The sequence below is a fragment of the Populus trichocarpa genome, chromosome 11, assembly GCF_000002775.5.
Source record: "Populus trichocarpa isolate Nisqually-1 chromosome 11, P.trichocarpa_v4.1, whole genome shotgun sequence".
Taxonomy (NCBI): Eukaryota; Viridiplantae; Streptophyta; class Magnoliopsida; order Malpighiales; family Salicaceae; genus Populus; species Populus trichocarpa.
This window is the reverse complement of record NC_037295.2, coordinates 1047219-1067310: the sequence shown is the minus strand read 5'-3', so window position 1 is coordinate 1067310 and position 20092 is coordinate 1047219.

The following is a 20092-nucleotide window of genomic DNA, read 5'->3' as shown; positions in this document are numbered from 1 at the left end:
ATTAGTTTTATTAATCAAATTAAGAGCTTAATTGAGGAATTGATTAAAAAAAAAGAGAGAGAGAGAAACAAGGGATGACAGAGAAGAGATTGAAGAGAAAAACAGAGAGAAAGAACGAACATCAGTGAAAAACTAAAGGGACGCCCTTGTCTTCTTCTTCGGCGGCAGCTCCAAAAGCTCCATTTTCAGCAGCCACTGCTGTTATTGCTTGAGAAGACCAAAAAATACAGAGGGAAGAACTGGAAAAGGGAACAAACCAGGGGAATAAGGGAAAACCAAAAGAACCCGGGAAGGAAACAGAGGTAGAAACTGTTGGGTTTGTTGCCATTAATGTGCAGTAAATGGACGGCACCAACCATTGACTTTGGCAGCCACCATTGTTGAAGAAAACTTGGAGTTGGTAGCCACCTTTGTTGAAGAAGAGCTGGAGCTATGGCACCATTGTTGCCTATAAAAGGGCACCGAGAAAGAGAGCAAAATGTGAGAGATTGTGAGTGCAGTAGAGAGGTGAGAGTGTGGTGAGAATATAAAGAGAGAATAAGAGAGAAAGAGGAGCTGTTGCCATGGGCAGTAGCCCTGCTGCTATATGCAGCAGTGTGTGAGAGCTGGGAGTAGAGTAGAGTGAAGTGATCCTCCTCCTCCATGTATTTGTTTTGTATCCTTTCTCTATCTCTAATAAAATGAACCTCTCCCGTGGATGTAGGCGGTTTTGCCGAACCACGTAAAATATTGTGTCACAGTGTGCTTAGCCTCCTTTGAGCAACTATCAGTACTCCACCGGTCCGCGCATGGGAGAGCTGGATTCCCCCAACAATTGGTATCAGAGCTGATGGTTTAAGTAGTGTTTGATTTTTGCTCAAAAATAAAAGTTGTCAAAATTGTGTTTTGACCATACCACTGTGTAGAGGAGGAAGAGACGAATCCACTGGTGAAACACGCGTCGAAATCGGACGTCGAAAACAGCCGTCACGCGCCGGGGGGGTGGCTGGCCACGCGCACAGACGCGCGCCACACGTCACACACGTCTTCTCCGCCCGGATGGGCTGACCCGACCCGAATACCAGATGACCCGACCCACGTGCCAGACCCGGATGAGTATGATGTCATCATGACATAATCATGGCGTCAGCATGCCCAGTTGGAATGCCATGCCAGCGACCAGTCAGCTAACACGTCAGCATAGTGGGACCCACTGACGCGTCATCAGCCGCGAGCCGAGCCGAGCTGAGCCAAGTTGAGCTGAGCCATTTTAGAGCCGAGCTGAGCCGCGAGCCGAGGGATAAGATTCTGTGCAGCAGAGTATACGTGCAACCGGATCTGAGATTGAATCTGGGCCGTTGATTAGGCCAGAATTGTTTTGATCAAATCGTAGCCGTCTGAAATGCAATTTGGACGATTTCAGACTTGTTTCCAACAAATTTGATCATTCCGGATACAATGGTATGGTCCGATCATTGAGATTGAGACCACAAATGGTGGTGGTGAATTAACAAAAGGAGATTGCCCGATCAGGAGGCATCTAAAGGTCATCATAGTGGTCGATGCAGATGAAGAAGAAGAAGAAGTCGCACACATTTTCCCAATTATGTGTGCTGGATTATTAAGTGGGGAGAATTTTTTCAGTTGCCTTGATGGAAGGCAAAATTGGGACACTCTGGACACCCGATCATGTGGACAATTAGAGGTGTAGAGTGAAAATTGATGAAGACCAATCTTGACGAATCTAAGCACTGGTAGTCTCGCTAGATGTTGAGAAATGATGTAATATTCCAGATCACTTGTAAAGGAAAGCCGCAACAAAGCTAGCAAATGGTTGTATATACGGAAAGACAATACGATGGATAGATATGGCCTAAGAAGTTCTGTCTAGGAGATTGGGTTTTAAGCGGGACCAGTGTGACCCCTCCAATCTTTCTTGGGAACTTGCTTAGTGGAAGGATTATCCATACGGTACTATTTTCGTATATATAGTAGTTTGTAATGAAACGGTTGAAGACTAGCAGGATGACGGCACAAGGAAACAGTTGGGTTCTGTATATTCAAGGATCTGATGGAGTGGTGATTTCTCCAAAGAAGTTAGATTCGGTGACTGTGATTTCTTGAGGGAGAATTGATGAAGACCCTGATAATGGAAGAGAAATACAGCAAGGGGATAAAGATTGGCACCCTATTTTGACTTGGACAGATGTTGTGACAGGATGAGCTGCTGTCAAACATAAGCAAGGAATAGGGAGAAGTCTGGAGAACAGAAATTGCACGAGTGCACATGAAGATTGTGCAGGAGTACCCGTAGGAGGTACTGTAATGAGACAATAGGTGCAAGGAGAAGAAGAGTTCCCAGATAAAGCTCAGAGCAGAGACTGTGAAAAGTTGTACAACAGGAAGTCTCTTGTGCTCTTGATGAAGACAACAAGCGAAGACCTTTCCAATGCTGCAAGGGTGGAAAGATGAGCTGTTGTAGAAGCACCTAATTGAGGGGGTGTAAACGCCTGTGATAAAAGGCGACCGCCTATGATGAAAGGCGAAGACACCAAAGAGAGTTGGTGTAGTGGAGCTATTAAGCAGAAAGGCACAGAAGCTCCAAACATAGAAATCGAGGTGGAGGATTACGAGGAGTATACCGCAAGCTTCTCTTTCTATGTAATCAGTGGCAGTGATCTCTTCCATAGTGCACATGGTGGTAGAGAATTTTGGAGCCACTTTGAAGCATCTCAGCTGAAGGAGGATGTGACCGCCTATGAAAAGCGAAGACACCTTAGAGAAGGTGTGAGGGCCGTGATAGGAGCCCCATTTCAGACCGCTGTATGACGATGAGCGGTGACACCTGAGGAGAAGGTGTGTGGGTCACGATATGAACCTAGTTCAGAACCCCCCAGAGCCAATGTGATGGTTGGATATGAGTGGACAGGTGTATAGCCAATGAAGTGGTTATGATGAGTATGGAGACAAATGCAGAATTGACTTTCATGGATATTGCCCCCATGCTAAAGATCAATGAGCTAAAAGACATTTGCCTTGGACAATAAGTGGATGACTTGTGGAGCATTAAGACGCGGCTACTATGAAGGAGCAGAGGGCATGCGCAGGTTCCGGGAACAAGTTGACTCTTGTCAAGGTGGTGAGCTCGGTAATGGCATTGTAATACTCAGAGTATGAAGACAGATACAGATCAACCTTAATGGGCTGCCCCCATGGTTAAAGGTGGAGAGCTACCTAGACTCTTGAGACTAAGAGCGAGAGACTCACGGAGAAGTAAGACGTGGTTCCTAGGGTGGAACAGAGGGCAGGCACAACTCCTGGATGAGTAGACTATTGGAAGAGTGGTGAGCTTGTGATCATATTGAGATACTCAGATAATGACTGTCGCACTTGGAAATAGAAATTTCCATTTGAGGGGGTGTTATAAGCCTTGGTGTAAGGCTTGATGAATCATTCCGGACCGAGCATGGTTGATACACTCGAAGGGGAATGTTGTCCCAGATACAAGCATTAACACTCTTCAGATGTGACGTGGCAGACCATCTGGTTGTAGTGATCCTTTTGTGTGAGAAAAGGTGTGCTTTGGTGACTCTGATGGTTGAAAGGTTTGGCAAGTACCTGTAAACTTAGCCAAAGACTCTCTCAGAATGGTAAGCTTAGAAGAGCTGCAAGATGCAAGCCTGTGCTGAAGAAGCAAGCGACAGTTGCCCCACATGAATGGCAAAGGGGGTGATTGTTGGGTTTGTTGCCATTAATGTGCAGTAAATGGACGGCACCAACCATTGACTTTGGCAGCCACCATTGTTGAAGAAAACTTGGAGTTGGTAGCCACCTTTGTTGAAGAAGAGCTGGAGCTATAGCACCATTGTTGCTTATAAAAGGGCACCGAGAAAGAGAGCAAAATATGAGAGATTGTGAGTGCAGTAGAGAGGTGAGAGTGTGGTGAGAATGTGAAGAGAGAATAAGAGAGAAAGAGGAGCTGCTGCCATATGCAGCAGTGTGTGAGAGCTGAGAGTAGAGTAGAGTGAAGTGATCCTCCTCCTCCATGTATTTGTTTTGTATCGTTTCTCTATCTCTAATAAAATGAACCTCTCCCGTGGATGTAGGCGGTTTTGCCGAACCACATAAAATATTGTGTCACAGTGTGCTTAGCCTCCTTTGAGCAACTATCAGTACACCACCGGTCCACGCATGGGGGAGCCGGATTCCCCCAACAGAAACTCGGGGAGGACAAAGAAAAAAAACAGTCGAACAGAGGAGAGGGAGTGAAATTAGGAAACACAGAATCCGCAGAGAAGAACAGAGCATATACGGGGAGACTAAAAAAAACAAAGGAAAACAAACACAGGCAAAGGTTGCACCGAGAGAAAGCAAAAGAAAAGAAAGAACCAGAGAAAAGTAACGAAAGGAGGAACAGCACGCCATCGCCTTCATCCTGCTCCTAGGTAAGTGTCTCCAATTTTGCAAAATAATTCACCAACACTGTGTATTTGAGATTTAATTGCATGGTGATTGTAGCAAGCGTGCGTTAACAATTCACGCACGTTTGCAGGTAAAAACTACCTGGCTTGGGCTGGCTGGGTTTAGCCTAGCCTGCCCATACAAACTCAGGTAGACGGAACCAAAATAATAAAAAATAAAATTAAAAAATAAAAACAAGTAAAATAAAATAAAATAAATGTATGCATGTATATATATATATATATATATATAAAATTTGTTTTATTGGTTTATTTACTGATGTTAGAGTAATGAATAAAAATATTTATTTAAATTTATTTTATTATATTTTGTTATTATTATTTTCTAGCTATATAATATTTATTAACGCTAGAGTTGGAAATATCTGTAATTGAATATTCACTGATACTAGAGTCGGGAATATTACAAGCAAACCATCGGAGTACAAACCAACAAACTTTTAGCAATTTAAGATAAAATCAGCAATGCAATTTGTCATAAGTAGGACGTTTAAGGAGCGATAATATCTTCCCTTTCACATAACCAGTCTCGTATCATAGAATTTCTGTTGACCAATTAGGATTTCTAGTGACCATAATACTATGTGACGACTCTTTAAACAAGACCATTCCTCATTAAAAAAACAAGATACCAAATGCCTGGTTTTTTCCCTTCAATATTTTATTTTTACATGGTTGTCGCGATATCAAGTGTGATAGATCTTAAAGGGAATCCATGCCAAGATAACTACATCAAATTCTTGGAAAAGTGTTCGTAACTTCCTTAGAACTTGTGTAATTTAGCGAGAAATTTTACATTTTGCATCTTTCTAAATGCATCTGAGGACAAGAAACAAACTTGTTCGGTCAATTTGTACTTGTTCCTCCAAGAAAAACTCGGAAATCTACTATTGAGAGAGGAGTGTAGGAAGAAGACATTGTTGAAAGAAGTTAAGCCTGCAGCGGTTGCAGGCAAAACATTGAATCAGTACAGACAACTTCTGTACTGATTCATGCATATACAGGGTAAGGGTAAGGCCACGCAATTTTTCAGCATCATGCTTCCAAAATATTGAAAGTAAATGAGAAAAGAAATTAAAAGCATGAACATTTTAAGACACCTAAATACCATGCAGATAGGAAAACAGAACCAGTTACTGTTACACTTGTTTCTTTCAAAACTGTCAAAGCTTCCATGTGATGCCATATTCTTAGACATTCGGGTGATTCTTGACGAGTAATTTCCATTCTCATATCTCTTACGAGTTGATGCATTTATAACTTTTTATCATTTTTTATTTTAACAATTTCTACAAGACATCAGTCGATGAGATAGTCAATCTTAAATATTGCACCTATACCGAGCCCATCAAGTGTCCTAACTGCATGATCTTTATCCATTCCATTAAATAAACAAGCAATATCAAGGAATAAGTTCTTTTGATAGTCATCATCAGAAGAGTTGGAGCTTTTTGCAAGAACCTTTTGACCTTGACAATTTGGAATCACTTCCATTTCATGTAATGCGATTTCCCATACTTTCCTACTTTTACCAAATAATGAAGAACCAATAGCACAAAGGGCTAATGGAAGTCCATTACAATGATGTACTATTCTCCAAGATTCCTCCACAAAAAATTTTTATTGTTGTATTGTCTGTCGGAATTGACTTGATGTTTTCTCCTCTCCTAATTTCATCATCGTCTCTAAATGTGTGGATCCCTGCTTGAACAAGGGCTGTGAAGAGCGATCAGTAAAGTTCTTGTGGGTGTCCTTGCCCCCGAAACCCAAGAACACTTGATATTTGCAACGAGAAGACCGTGAAGACAAGGGTTCTTGATGTTTCCCAGCAGCCATTTTGAATCTAGCAAAGAAAACAATTTCAAAGATCTGACAAATGAGAAAAAAAGCTTGCAGGATCAACTGTTGATAATTCAAAATTCTGTAAACACCAATTAGCTGAAGTATTTATATATTATTATCTTACTTCTTCGTTAAAGCATTTTTTCAAGTTATTTCCCAGAAATCAACTCCCCAGGCCATTTCAGATAAATATTTGTGCGTATTTTATCAGCACTTGCTACCAGCATTCACAAGCACACAAGGATGCCCATCTGGAAGCCTAAATTATTTGCAAAAGCACACATCTTGCAATCCTAACAATACCCAAGAAAGTGAATTTAGTAGTTTATAACTTACAGTAAAAGCACACATATAGAATGGGCACACAACTTGTTTGTGTAAATTATAGGTCAGTTATGTTACTGTAAGGGAAATAAATGAAAGAAAATTTATATATTACAAAATTCATAATGAAATCTCTTGGTCTAAGATATGTTACAAAATACTAAAAAATTGATGTGTCCAAACTTTTATATACTGTGAGATATGTAAATTTTATTATGTCTAAATCTTGTAGGCTTGGTATAAACCCAATAGCTTCAAAATCATCCTAATGGATGAGTATGGTTGAGACTTAGTGAGAAAGTTGAGACTTGGTGCAAATCTTGTTCTAGAGCCACAGATCAGTCAATCAACTATACGATGAGTTTATAGAACATGTATAAGATTACTCGCTTCTGGATGAGGAAAGTTGCATGGATTATAGATTTGATTGATTACCAATGGTGGAAAAAAAATTACTCATAATTTATTTCTGCATGAGTCAATACAGAAAAGATACATTTGTTGCATATTCGTGAGCTAACTGGCATGAGTTTTTATGGGTGGTCTTTACTGAATGTGTGGTGTCCTTGATAAAATAGGCTTTCTCATTATTCAGAATGATGGATTTGAACTGGATAAGAAAGTCGTAGTCATTGCAGACACTAGTAGAAAACAAGACCATGATCCTGCTGCAACCAGGTATATCAGTTGAAAGTTCTCTGTATCATGTTGATCATTGCCTGAGCCAAATGGATTGTTTTCTAACTCGTTTTATATGTGTTCTTAGTCTGTTTGATTCAATGATTACTTTTTGCCTACCTGTTCGGAGGAATCACCAGGAAATAGCTACCCACTACCCAGTATGCCAAGCACCTAACAAAATGAGGGGAAAGAGTTAAGGATTTACTATATATCTCATTGTTCGAGGAGTCCTAGATGATGTCGAAGTAAAGGATCATTAACAAGGATGTTTTAGCATGTTGTAGATTCTTATCCAAAACTTGTATCATTTGTTAATGTCATGTGAATCGCTAGGAATATGTAAAGTGTATGGCTAAGCCAATAAAAAAAGTTTTTCAAGGGGACTGCATCATGCCACCATGAGACAGTAACAGAGAAGTAATCAAATTGTTTCATGACCGTCTTGATTGGTTAATCAGTTTGGTGATTTTGACTTCTCTTACCATGAGCACCATTGTCGTCTCAGTACTGTCTCTTTAATTTGAACTGATTTTGGCCCATACGAGGAGATCATTATGTTAAGTATCGTCTTCATTTGTTCTTTCCTTTTCCTCGGCACTCATGTTTGCTCTTGCTGTATTTAGTATGTCTAGAAGAGATATTACAAATGTGTGTCAACAAGCAGAGCGATCATGAGCACCAAAGGTAACCATCTTTTCCGAGGAATCACCGACAGATAATTCGAGGACAAGCAAGTAAAAAGGGAGAACAAGGGAGTCTTCCACTTCATGAGCTATAGTATTGGAATAATTCAAAAATTTCATGAAAGAAACTTTTAAAAAATGATCTTGTAAATAAACTTTCATGATATACATCAATCAATATATATATATAATGGTTTGTTGAAGATCGGATTGAAGAAAGAATTAATATCAATATATGAAAACTATAGTATCGGTATAATTTTATCATTAAAACCATAACTTAACCTCAATCACGCTATGATTTTTCTTAATTTCTTAAAATTGATGCATATAGTCTAAATGAACTTAATTTCATCTTATGAAAAGAAAAGTTGTTAAACTCTCCGGGCTACGGCACGGGTCATAGGTTGGGTAGTTAACACGAATCAATCTAAAATAATATCATTTAAAAATTTTAAAAATATATATCATTTTGATTTAAAAAAATAAAGAAGTTAGAATTTGACTGTGTTGATTGTGACACATATGAGAACGAATGATAACAGGGTTTGTTTATAAGTCAAAACCCTCAAAAATCAAGAATATTATAATTATAATTATGAGAAACATCCAAAATATTTAATTTTTATTCATTAAAATTTTCACTTGTCAAAATCTATTATACCTCTTGTCGCACCCTCGCGGCGGAGCGCGGCGTCGCGGCGAAACTCGATTGATTTCGGGGCCTTTTGTTTTATTGTGAATAAGGAAGTCGTCACCTAGTATTATGGTCACTAGGAAACCTAACTGGTCTATCAGATATTCTAAGGCAAGGGACTGGTTGCGTAAAGGGAAGGTATTAGCACCCCTAGTACGCCCTACCTAAGGTAAGTTGCTTGGTGTTTGGTTTGCCTTATGATTGCTATGGTGTTGTTGTTGTTTTTTAATCCCATCTGTTTTCCTAGGTTTGATTCAAACTAAATTTATTAAGATAGAAATCCAAGGAGGTTCCATGTGCTTTAAAAGCTCATTTTCCCCTTAGTATTTCAAGAGTTTGCTACTCGTAAATCGCAAGGAGGAGGGACAAAAATTTAGAAATTTAGGGCGCTTTAAAAGCCTATTTTTGCCTTAGTGTTTTATACTCTCACGGCTCGTAAACCGTGGAGTAAAAAAAATTGAAATGTCCTCGATTATAATCAAGGCTTCTTTCAAGGATGTGTGAGGATTTATTATTCCTAGAAAATTATTTTGGATATTTACCACTCAGGGTTTCTTTATCCAAATATTAACAGTGAATAATAACAAATTATTCCCAATAATATTTTGGATATTCGTCCTTTAAGGATTTCTTTATCCAAACATTAGCGGTGAATAATAGATGAATTCCCCCCAAAATAAGATTTTTATATTTTTTTGGAATATTGGCCAATACCCTTTAGAGTTTTACAAACATGTTGTAAAATCCAGAAATGCAAGAAAATAATTTTTTTTGTGTGTTTAAGAAATCCATGCGAAAACACATTTTCAAAACTTCCAATATTTTTTGTATATAAAAAAACGTTCAAAACATGTTAGGGTATTGGCCGTATGCAACACGCAAAAACATTGTTTTATATTTTTTTTTGTCAAAACGCAAGCATCACAAAAAAGAAAAAAAAACAGCCATACACATCCATTCCAAAATTTGCAAAAGGCCCAAAACACTGATATACATAAAAAATAAATTTCCCAAAACCAAACTTTACTCACACAAGATTCAGTCCGTCCATTTAAACCCAAATCCTATAACTACAAAAAAAAATAACAAGTCTGTATGCACAAGAAGACCACAATTCTGAAAACCAAAACCTATAACAGTAACCATGACTCAACACCCATCCTTTTTCCGATCTTTAATACTGCCACACTCGTTAGTCTCATGCAAAAGGAAACGACTTGAGCAACACCTTTATACTGAAGCAAATACAGAACTACAAACACAAACCAACGGCCAGCTAGCTCTTTTTTCAGAAAAAACAATCAAAATGAAAACATGAACCGAAAGTCTGCTAAAAGACCGCCTTGACTCTAAAGGGACTTCCCTCGTGTTTCACTTTCTAGATAGAGCTTTATTTAGGAGCCAAACTCAAACTATGCAACATCATAAGGCAAAGAGACACTCGGACAAAGAAAGGGAAAGATAATGAAAGCCTTTAAAGCTCAAAGTTCCTCACGGCAAGAGAATAAGAAAAGAAACGTAACTTTAACATGAACAAAAAAATCTAAACTCCAAGCCATGCATGAACCGTGGGCAAGCAATGTCCTTTTGTCCAACCAGAAACAAATATCCAGAGCAAAAGGAAGGAACAGGTTTGGAACAGAAAAAAAACAACAGATGTCAAGTTTGAATATAGCAAGGAAGAAAAAAAAAACTGGAAAACTAACCTGCAGATCTTACTTGTCTGAATGCAGAAGATGAAGTTCAGATAGATGGAAAAGCCTTTGCCTTTCGGCCTCGTTTTTCTGTGTCTCTCAACTCAGCCTTATGCGGGTTCTCTCGGTTTTTTCTTCACTCTTTCTTTGCGTCTCTCTCTGCTTTCTCTTCCCTGTGTTTTCGGCCTCTTCTCTCTGTTTTTTTTTTTTTTCTCTCCTCACTCTGTTTTCTTTTTTAGTCAGGGGGTGGCTGCTTCGTTTTTAAAAGATGAGAGGGGGCTGCGGCTCCTCTAGAGAGGGTTTAGATTTAGGTCTCTTTTTTTTGTGTCTTTCCTCTCTTTTCTGAAAAATTACATCCCCCATGAATCTCTTCCTTCCTTTTTTCTGCCCCCTTTTATGCTCTTTTTTTTGTGCGTTTTTCCCCCTCCCTTTAGGTCAGCAGCCGAGGCTTCTATATAGCCTATACAGGGCTTTACTTAGGAAACAAATATTACATTAACTCTAGGGTGTATTCTCGGGTGAGCAGAAATAGGAAACCAGAATGTTTGATTCTGATTTTGTGATCAGCACTGATTTCTTTCCTAGTTAGAGGATGGTGTGGCTCTTTTCTTTCCTTCCATAGGGCCAGCTGCTCCCTTTGAAATGAGTCAATAAAAACGTGGTCTCAAGCTCTCCAATCAGCAAGACAAACATGGAAACCGGCAGGAAATTTGCAGAGGAAAAAAAGGAAAGAAATCAGATGGGTAAGGGTGCATGCAAGGTCTTATTTTCCTTATTCGGTGTGGTAAAAATCCTGTCATTTATGATGATCCAACCCCCCTTTCCAGCTTTCAATATCATTCTTCAATTCAATCCCTCATTTTAACACTTTTCGATTCAGTCCTTGGTCCAAAAAAAATCCTTCGAATCATTCCCGCGAACTTGGGCTATATCCTTCCCGCGGCAGAATTTTCTGCCCTCACGTTAGATATTCAAATGGGAATATCTTGAGCTTCTGATATCGAAATCAAGTGATTCAAAAGTTCAAATTCATCTACGCGTCTAGGACTACAACTTTGATGAAGGAGTCAAAGTGAGATAAAATCTTTTTACAAAACAGAAACTAACAGTAATCTAGTTGGTCAAAAGGTTCTTGATCTGACAATACTGAGCATCCAAATCTGACTGAGAATCTGCTCTAAGAAAAATGATCCCTAGGACCTAATAAAGGTGTACGTCAATTTTTCAACATGTAATGAGTGACAGGATATACCTAGGATGGTCAGATATCGTACGAAACTGAGTCAGAATCAGAGCCTAAGTTGGAACCAAAAAATTGCGACAGCAGCAGAACTATTTTTTAGTGCAAATTCTGAGGGATTTATTCAACCTTAAAGACCAGATAAAAAAGAACAAATTTAGCATTATGAAGACTCCTGATCAACCTAAGAAAACCTGATGATTTTGGTAGTAAAGGGGAAGGATAAAAAGAGCAGAAAACAGCTCAAACAAGGTTTCAAAAAAACAAAATATTTCTTTCTGTGCTTTTGTCAATCTTTTGGCGAATATGAGCTAAACTCCTACACTCTGTTCAAAAGAGGTATACACCGTCTCCAGCACATGGGGTCCAAAATTGAGTAACAACACCTCTTTATATGTAAATACTAATAAACCTTATTAATATTGACTAGAAATAGAAATATTGACTAGAAAAAAGAAATAGAAAAATTATTCCATTCAAATAAAAAAATAGAAAAACCTAATAATATTGACTAAAAAACTAAAAGAAAAATACATAAGAAATATATTTATTTTCTAAAAAAAACTATTGCATTAGTCTCCTGGTGTTGAAAAGAACTTGTCATCATGTTCAAACCCCGGTCAACAATCGTCCTCCATGAATATATCCTTGTGTAACACAATATTTTTGTGCAAGTCACCTCATCATGGTTCCCTAACACAATACTTTCATGTTGGTCACCTCATCGTAAATCTTTAACAGAACTTTTGTGTGGGTCGCCCCATCATAAATCCTACCACTAGGATTTTCAATAACAATTAAACTACATAGAAACATCACACTAATTCCTTAACGTCTTTTTCCTAAAAGAAACTTTATCATCTCCTCTTACATAACTACATCTTGTTCTACAACCTCTTCTAACTATAGTTATTTAACAGCACATAACAACTAACCACAAGGAATTGTTGAACTGTGATATAGGTCATCTACAACCTCCAACCAAAACCACTAGAAATCGTTAAACTCTAATATTAACTAACATGGACAGGAATGAAGAATAATAGACTACGTTACAAGTTAAAACACTCAAAGACCAAAAACATCATAATTATATAGAGACATTCAAAATATTCATTTTTTCCATCTAAATCTCCACTTATCAAAAGCTATTGCAACCCTTTATATAGAAATACTTAAAAAAACCATATTAATATTAAATAGAAAAATAAAAATAGAAAAACATATTCCATTCAAATAGAAAAACTAAAAAAAGCCTAATAATATTTAATAGGAAGATAAAAATAGAAAAAAAAATTAACTAAGAAAAATATTTATTTTCCTAAAAAATCTCATATTAGTGATCTCATGTTGGAAGTTGGAAGGAACTTGTCTTCAAGTTCGGACCTCGGTCATCAATCATCCTCCATAAATATCTTTTATGTATGGGACATTACATCATGGATCCCTAACACAATAATTTTATATTAGCCACCTCATCCTAAGTCCTTAACACAACAATAGTGTACGGGTTATCTTACCATACACATTCAAACATGCACTGGATTATTACTCCCGTGAACTATTCTTTCAATGGCCAAAGCTCAATGTTGGGATCTATAGAGATGCCTAATTATTTTATGTTTCCCATGAACTGCACGTCGAGTTTACAGAACATGTATGTCATTAGCATGATAGCATATTCATATCTTCCCTGTCTTATCTTTGTCTTTGCATCACCTATTTGTTTTTTATATGCGTATGTTTTATGATGCATCGAATCACATGCAAGGAAGTTCATGGATACTTGTATTTAACTCGTCGTTGTGTCGAGAGGTAGAGGACACAATCTTATTAGCTCTCCAGAGTCCTAACATATATGATGATATCGATCGTGGGACTCGGCATAACTTCGAGTCAAATAGACCTAGAGCTGTGCTTTGTGAAGGTCCACAAGAAGGCTAAGCACACTGACACAATATTTAATGTGGTTCGGCAAACCGCCTACATCCACGAAAGAGATCCATATTATTAGAGATAGAGAAATGATATAATACAAATATATGGAGGAGGAGGATCACATCCACTCAAACTCAACTCCCAGCTCACAGTGTTGCCCTTACAGTTGTGCTGCCATTGCAGCTCTTCTCTCTCTCTCTTATTCTCTTCATATACTCTCTAAATCTCTCTAACTTTATGCTACTCTCTTGGTGCCTATTTATAGGTAAGAATGGTGCCACCAGCTCCAGCTCATCTTCAATAATGGTGGCAGTACATGGGTTGCACCATTTCTGTCAATGGTTGGTGCAACTACTATTGTAGCCTTTTAACAATGGCATCCCTCCATCTTAGGGTAGGCTGAAAAGTTGTTGCCCATTAAATGGCAACATCCCAACCATCACCCACTTTGACATTTATATGGGCAATTGTCCTCTTGCTTCTTCAGCACATGCTTGCATTCTGCAGCTCTTCCAAGCTTACCATTCCAAGAGCGTCTTTAGCCAAGTTTACAGGTACTTGCCAAACCTTTCAATCACCAAAGTTACCAAAGCACACCTTTTCTCACACAAAAGGATCACTACAACCAGATGGTCTCCCACATCATATCTTAAGAATGTTAATGCTTGTCTCTGGGACACAACATTCCTTTTCGAGCGTATCAACCATGCTCGGTCCGGAATGTTTTTTCAAGCCTCACACCAAGGCTTACAACACCCCCTCAAATGGATATTCCCAAGTGCGACAGTCATTGAGTATTTCAATGTGATCACGAGCTCACCACTCTTTCAAGAGTCTACTCATCTCGGAGTTGCATCTGCCCTCTGTTCCACCCTAGGAACCATGCCTTACTTCTCCATGAGTCTCTCGCTCTTAGCCTTAAGAGTCCAGGTAGCTCTCCACCTTTAACCATGGGCGCAGCCCATTAAAGGTTGATCCATATCTATCTTCATACTCTAAGTATTACAATGTCATCACCGAGCTCACCACCTTGACAAGAGTCAACTTGTTCCAGGAACCTGCGCATGCCCTCTGCTCATTCCTAACAGTCGCGTCTTAATGCTCCACAAGTCACCCACTTATTGTCCCAGGCAAATGTCTTCTAGCTCATTGATCTTTAGCATGGGGTCAATATCCATGAAAGTTAATCATGTATTTGTCTCATACTCATCATAGCCACTTCATTTGGCTATACATATATTTGTCCACTCATATCCAGCCATCACATTGGCTCTAGGGTGTTCTGTAATTAGGCTTCTATCGTAGCCCTCACACCTTCCATAACGTATCTTTTCTCGTTGTCATAGGGCGGTCTAATCTTGGGCTCATATTATGGCCCTCACACCTTCTTCTAAGGTGTCTCCACTCGTCGTCATGCGGCGGTTTGAACTTGGGCTTATATCGTGGCCCTCACACCTTCTCCTGAGGTGTCTCCACTCGTCGTCATATGGCGGTTTGAACTTGGGCTCATATCATGGCCCTCACACCTTTTCCTGAGGTGTCTTCGCTCATCGTCATGCGGCGATCTGAACTTAGGCTCATATTGTGGCCCTCATACCTTCTCCTGAGGTGTCTTCGCTCGTCATGGAGCAGTCTCATCCTCCTTCATCTAGGTTGACTCTAGTGGCTTCAAGATTCTCTACCAACATATGGACTTGAAAGAGATTACTGCCACTGACTACATAGAAAGAGAGAGTTGCGGTACACTCCTCGCAATCCTCCACCTCAATTTCTATGTTTGGAGCTTCTACGCCTTTCTACTTGACAGCTCCACCTACACCAATTCTCTTTAGTGTATTCGCCTTTCATAGGCGGTCGCCTTTTATCACAGGCGTTTGCACCCCCTCAATTAGGTGCCTTCACAATAGCTCTCTTTCCATCCTTGCGTGCATTGGAAAGGTCTTCGCCTGTTGTCTTCATCAAGAGCACAAGAGACTTTCTGTTGTACAACTTTTCACACAGTCTTTGCTCTGAGCTTCATCTGGAAACTTTTCTTCTCCTTGCACTTGTTGCCTCATTACAGCACCTCGTTGGATCCTACGAGTACTCCTGCACAATCTTCATGTGCCCTCGTGCAATTTCTGTTCTCCAGATTTCTCCTTATTCCTTGCTTATGTTTGATAGCAGCTCATCCTGTCACAACACCATAGATAATCCCCTTGCTGTATTTTTCTTCCATTATCAAGGTTTTCATCAATTCTCCCCTCGAGAAATTACATTCATTGCATCTAACTTTTTTGGAGAAATCACCACTCCATAAAATCCTTGATCATACAGAACCCAATTGTTCCCCTTGTGCCGTCATCCTGGTAGTCTTAACCAGTTTCATTACAAACTATTACATATACGAAAATAGTAACGTATAGATAATCCTTCAACTAAGCAAGTTCTCAGGAAAGATTAGAGGGGTCACAACGGTCCCGCTTAAAACCCAATCTTCTAGTTAGAACTTCTTAGGCCATATCTATCCATCGTACTGCCTTTTCGTATATACAACCATTTGCTAGCTTTGTTGCAGCTTTCCTTTACAAGTGATCTGGAATATTTTTGTTTTATACATGATTTCTCAACATCTAGCGAGACTACTAGTGCTTAGATTTGTCAAGATTGGTCTTCATTAATTTTCACTCTTCACCTTAAATCGTCCACATGATCGGATGTCCAGAGTATCCCAATTGTGCCTTCCCTCAAGGCAATTAAAATTTTCCCCACTAAAAAATTCAGCACACATAATTGGGCAAATGTGTGTGACTTCTTCTTCTTCATCTCCATCGACCACCATCAAGACCTTCAGATGCCTCATGATCGGGCAATCTCTCTTAATAATTCACCACCACCATTTTTAGTCCAAATCTCAATGATTGGACTATACCATTATATCCGGAACAATCAAATTTAGCTAGAAACAAGTCTGAAATCTTCCAAATCGCATTTCAGACGGCTAAGATTTGATCAAAACAATTCTGGCCTCATCAACAGCCCAGATTCAATCTCAAATCCGGTTGCATGTAGGATCAGCTACACTGGATCCTTTCCCTCGGCTGGCGGCTCGGCTTCAACTCGACTCCAACTCAGCTCGGCTCATGGCTGATGATGTGGCAGTGGGTCCCACTATGCTGATGTGCCAGCTGACTAGGCATGTCAATTGTGCATGCTAACGCCCTGATTACGCCATGATGATGTCATCCTCCATCCGGGTCAGGCACGTGGGTCGAGTCTTCTGGTATTCGGGTCGGGTCAGCCCATCTAGGCGAAGAAGACGCGTGGGGCGTGTCTGTGAACGTGGGCAAATGCCTCGTCGACGCGTGTGGGCTCGTGCGGCCATGTTCCACGTCAGAATTTTGCGTCGTTTTCACCGTTGTGCTCGTCTCTTCCTCCTCTACATGGTGGTATAGTCAAAACACAATTTTGACAACTTTTATTTTTAAGCAAAAATCAAAGACCACTTTAAACCAAATGCTCTGATACCAATTGTTGAGGAATCCGACCGGTGATGTACTGATAGTTGTCTATTGAAGGCTAAGCACACTGACACAATATTTAACGCGATTCGGCAAACCGCCTGCATCATGGAAGAGGTCCATATTATTAGAGATAGAGAAAGGATACAATACAAATACATGAAGGAAGAGGATCACATCCACTCAAACTCAACTCCCAGCTCACATTGCTGCCCTTGCAGCTCTTCTCTCTTTCTCTCTTATTCTCTTCACATACTCTGTAATTCTCTCTAACTTTGTGCTGCTCTCTTGGTGTCTATTTATAGGCAAGAATGGTGCCATCAGCTCCAGCTCATCTTCAATAATGGTGGCAGCACATGGGTTACACCATTTTTATCAATGGTTGGTGTAACTATCATTGTAGCCTTTTGACAATAGCATCCTTTCATCTTAGGGTAGGCTGAAAATTTGTTGTCCATTAAATAGCAACATCCCAACATGTTCTCCTTTTCGGATCTTATCAAAAATTATTGAGTGATCGATCTATATGATCAATTTTCTTTGTTGTGTTAATTAGCCATGTTTCTTATTTGTCTTGCTGTAAGGGGCATCGAGCATGCGTAAGTCTGTCAATCCAAAGCTTCTGTCAAACTGATTGGAGCTCTAAACTAGGTCCGAATGTATGTGTTTGCTGTCCTTTGTGTACTCATCAGATAATTTACAAAAAAAAACTACTTTTATTTCTTGTGGTCTTGGAGAGAGTAGTTACATTGAACGAGTTAACCTCACCGTTAGGTTGTCATCTGTCAGCATTTCTCTCTGCATGCTTACTTCGCTTTAATTACGATCCTATATATTGAGAACTCTCACTAGCTGATGGAGTGGGCAGCTTACTTAAAATTTGTGATCAATTTCAGGTTCAGGGAAGACATCAGTGCTCGTGTCAGTGCTACTCAAGCGGTGAGCCACTAGCAGTTTATGGGAAATTTTAGTAGTTCTCATCTTAGCCATCCCCTTGCATTCATTGGAACATTAGCTTTACTCTTTGATTCACAGTTATGATCATTTTTTAGCAGATTAATTTGAATTGGTAACCTTTTCATACACATGAATTACTCGCTTCAGGATGAGGAAAGTTGCATAGCTTGTCAATTTGATTGATTCCCGGTGGTGAAAAAAATCATTCGAATACTGAAAAGAAATGCCTGATGGCAGGATGTTCCATTGCTATATGTACCGCTAGAGGTTGTCGTGTTAAAATACTATGGAGAAAGTGAACGCCTGTTGGGAAAAGTTTTCTAAATGATATACTAAGGTTGCTTTTAGTTAGTTTACTGGAAAAAAGAAATGCATCTAGAAAAAGATATAAATATATTTGGTTGTAGCAATAAAAATATAAATTAAATCTATTTTGGAATAATTTTAAAATAAATTTTTATTTTTAAAAAATATGAGGTGCAAGGAGGTATATCCTTTCTGTTTCTACTATCTTTTTTTTCATATCTTGAGATAATAATTCAACACTATATAATATTGCTAGTATATTTCTTAGTTTTCTTTTTTATTAAGGATTTAAATGTAAAATATTAAAAAATACATGGCTACTCCCAAACCCAAACTCCTAACAATTTTCTTTTTGGTCCACAAACTCATTTTATTTTCTGCTAAAGGATATTGACTCTGTTTTATACTTTTCTTTGTTGGTAGGGGTCTTGTCCCTATGGTATTGATATTGTTGTTACTCCATTTTGGACCTCACGTGCTGGAGACGGTGTATACCTCTTTTGAACAGAGTATAGGAGTTTAGCTTATATTCGCCAGAAGATTGAAAAAAGCACCGAAAGAAATATTTTGTTTTTTGAAACCTTGTGTTGAATAAATCCCTCAAAAGTGGCACTAAAAAAAAAAACTTGGTTCTGCTGCTGCCGTAATGTTTTTGTTCCAACTTAGGCCCTGATTTTGACTGGGCTTCATGCAATATCTGATCATCCCCAGCTGAATTATGTCACTCGTGACAGGTTGAAGAATGGACCTACACCTTTATTGGGTCCTAAGGCTCACTGTTCCTATGACAAACTCTCAGTCGAACTAGGATGTTTGGCATTGTTAGTTTCCTGATTTTGGATCGGGAGACCCTTTCTGACCAACCAGATTGCGGCCCGATCCTGTCCATTAAAATGATTATATCTTGTCTTGAATCCTTCATGAAAGTTGTAGTCCTACACCCATAGATGAATTTTGGCTTTTGAATCATTGGATTTCGATATCAGAAACTCAAGATATGCATGTTTGAATATCTAATGAGAAAGTGAAATTTCTGCCGCATGTTTTTGGCTACCTGCAAACATAATATTAATTATATATAAAAAGAGAGCAGAACCCGAAACAGTGTCATTTTGAGACATTGTTCCTCCCATGTGCATGCCACTGCCCGAGCAGCTGCAGGCGTGGGAGCAGCGCAGGCGTGGGAGCAGCTGCAGGCGTGGGAGCAGCGCAGGCTGCCCTGGCTTGGTGTCCCCTGCTCCCCATGCGCATGCTGCTGCTCCGCTCCCCCTTCACCTATATATATACTGTTATTAGCAGCTACCGGGGGCTGGTTTTTTTGAGAGAGGAAGAAAGGAGAAAAGGAAGAGACAGAGAGAGTTTAAAGAGAGAGAGCAAAAAAGGAGGAGGGAGAGAAGAGTTAAAGAAACAGAGTGCTACACTAGCTGAGGTTTAGAGAAGCCGAAAATCATTGAGAACAGGAGGAGATTACCTTGGGTTGAGTCTATCCTACTCTGTCGAACCGGGGTTTACAAAGGCTCTAAGAGTTTTTTGGAAAAGCTCCCAACGGCAGAAAAAGAGGAAGGCTTTCTTCAGTTTCAGAGGCAGAAAAGCAAAGGTTTCCACCTGCCTGCACCTCACTTTCTGCATTCGAAACAGCCGCATCAGCAGGTATGGTTCCTAGTCTTCCTTTTCTTTGCTAAGCTTGGCATTTGGTGTGTGGTTTTTCTTTCCCAAACCCTTTTATGGTTTTTTTTGCTCTAGATGTTCTGTTTTATTATGTTTTGAACA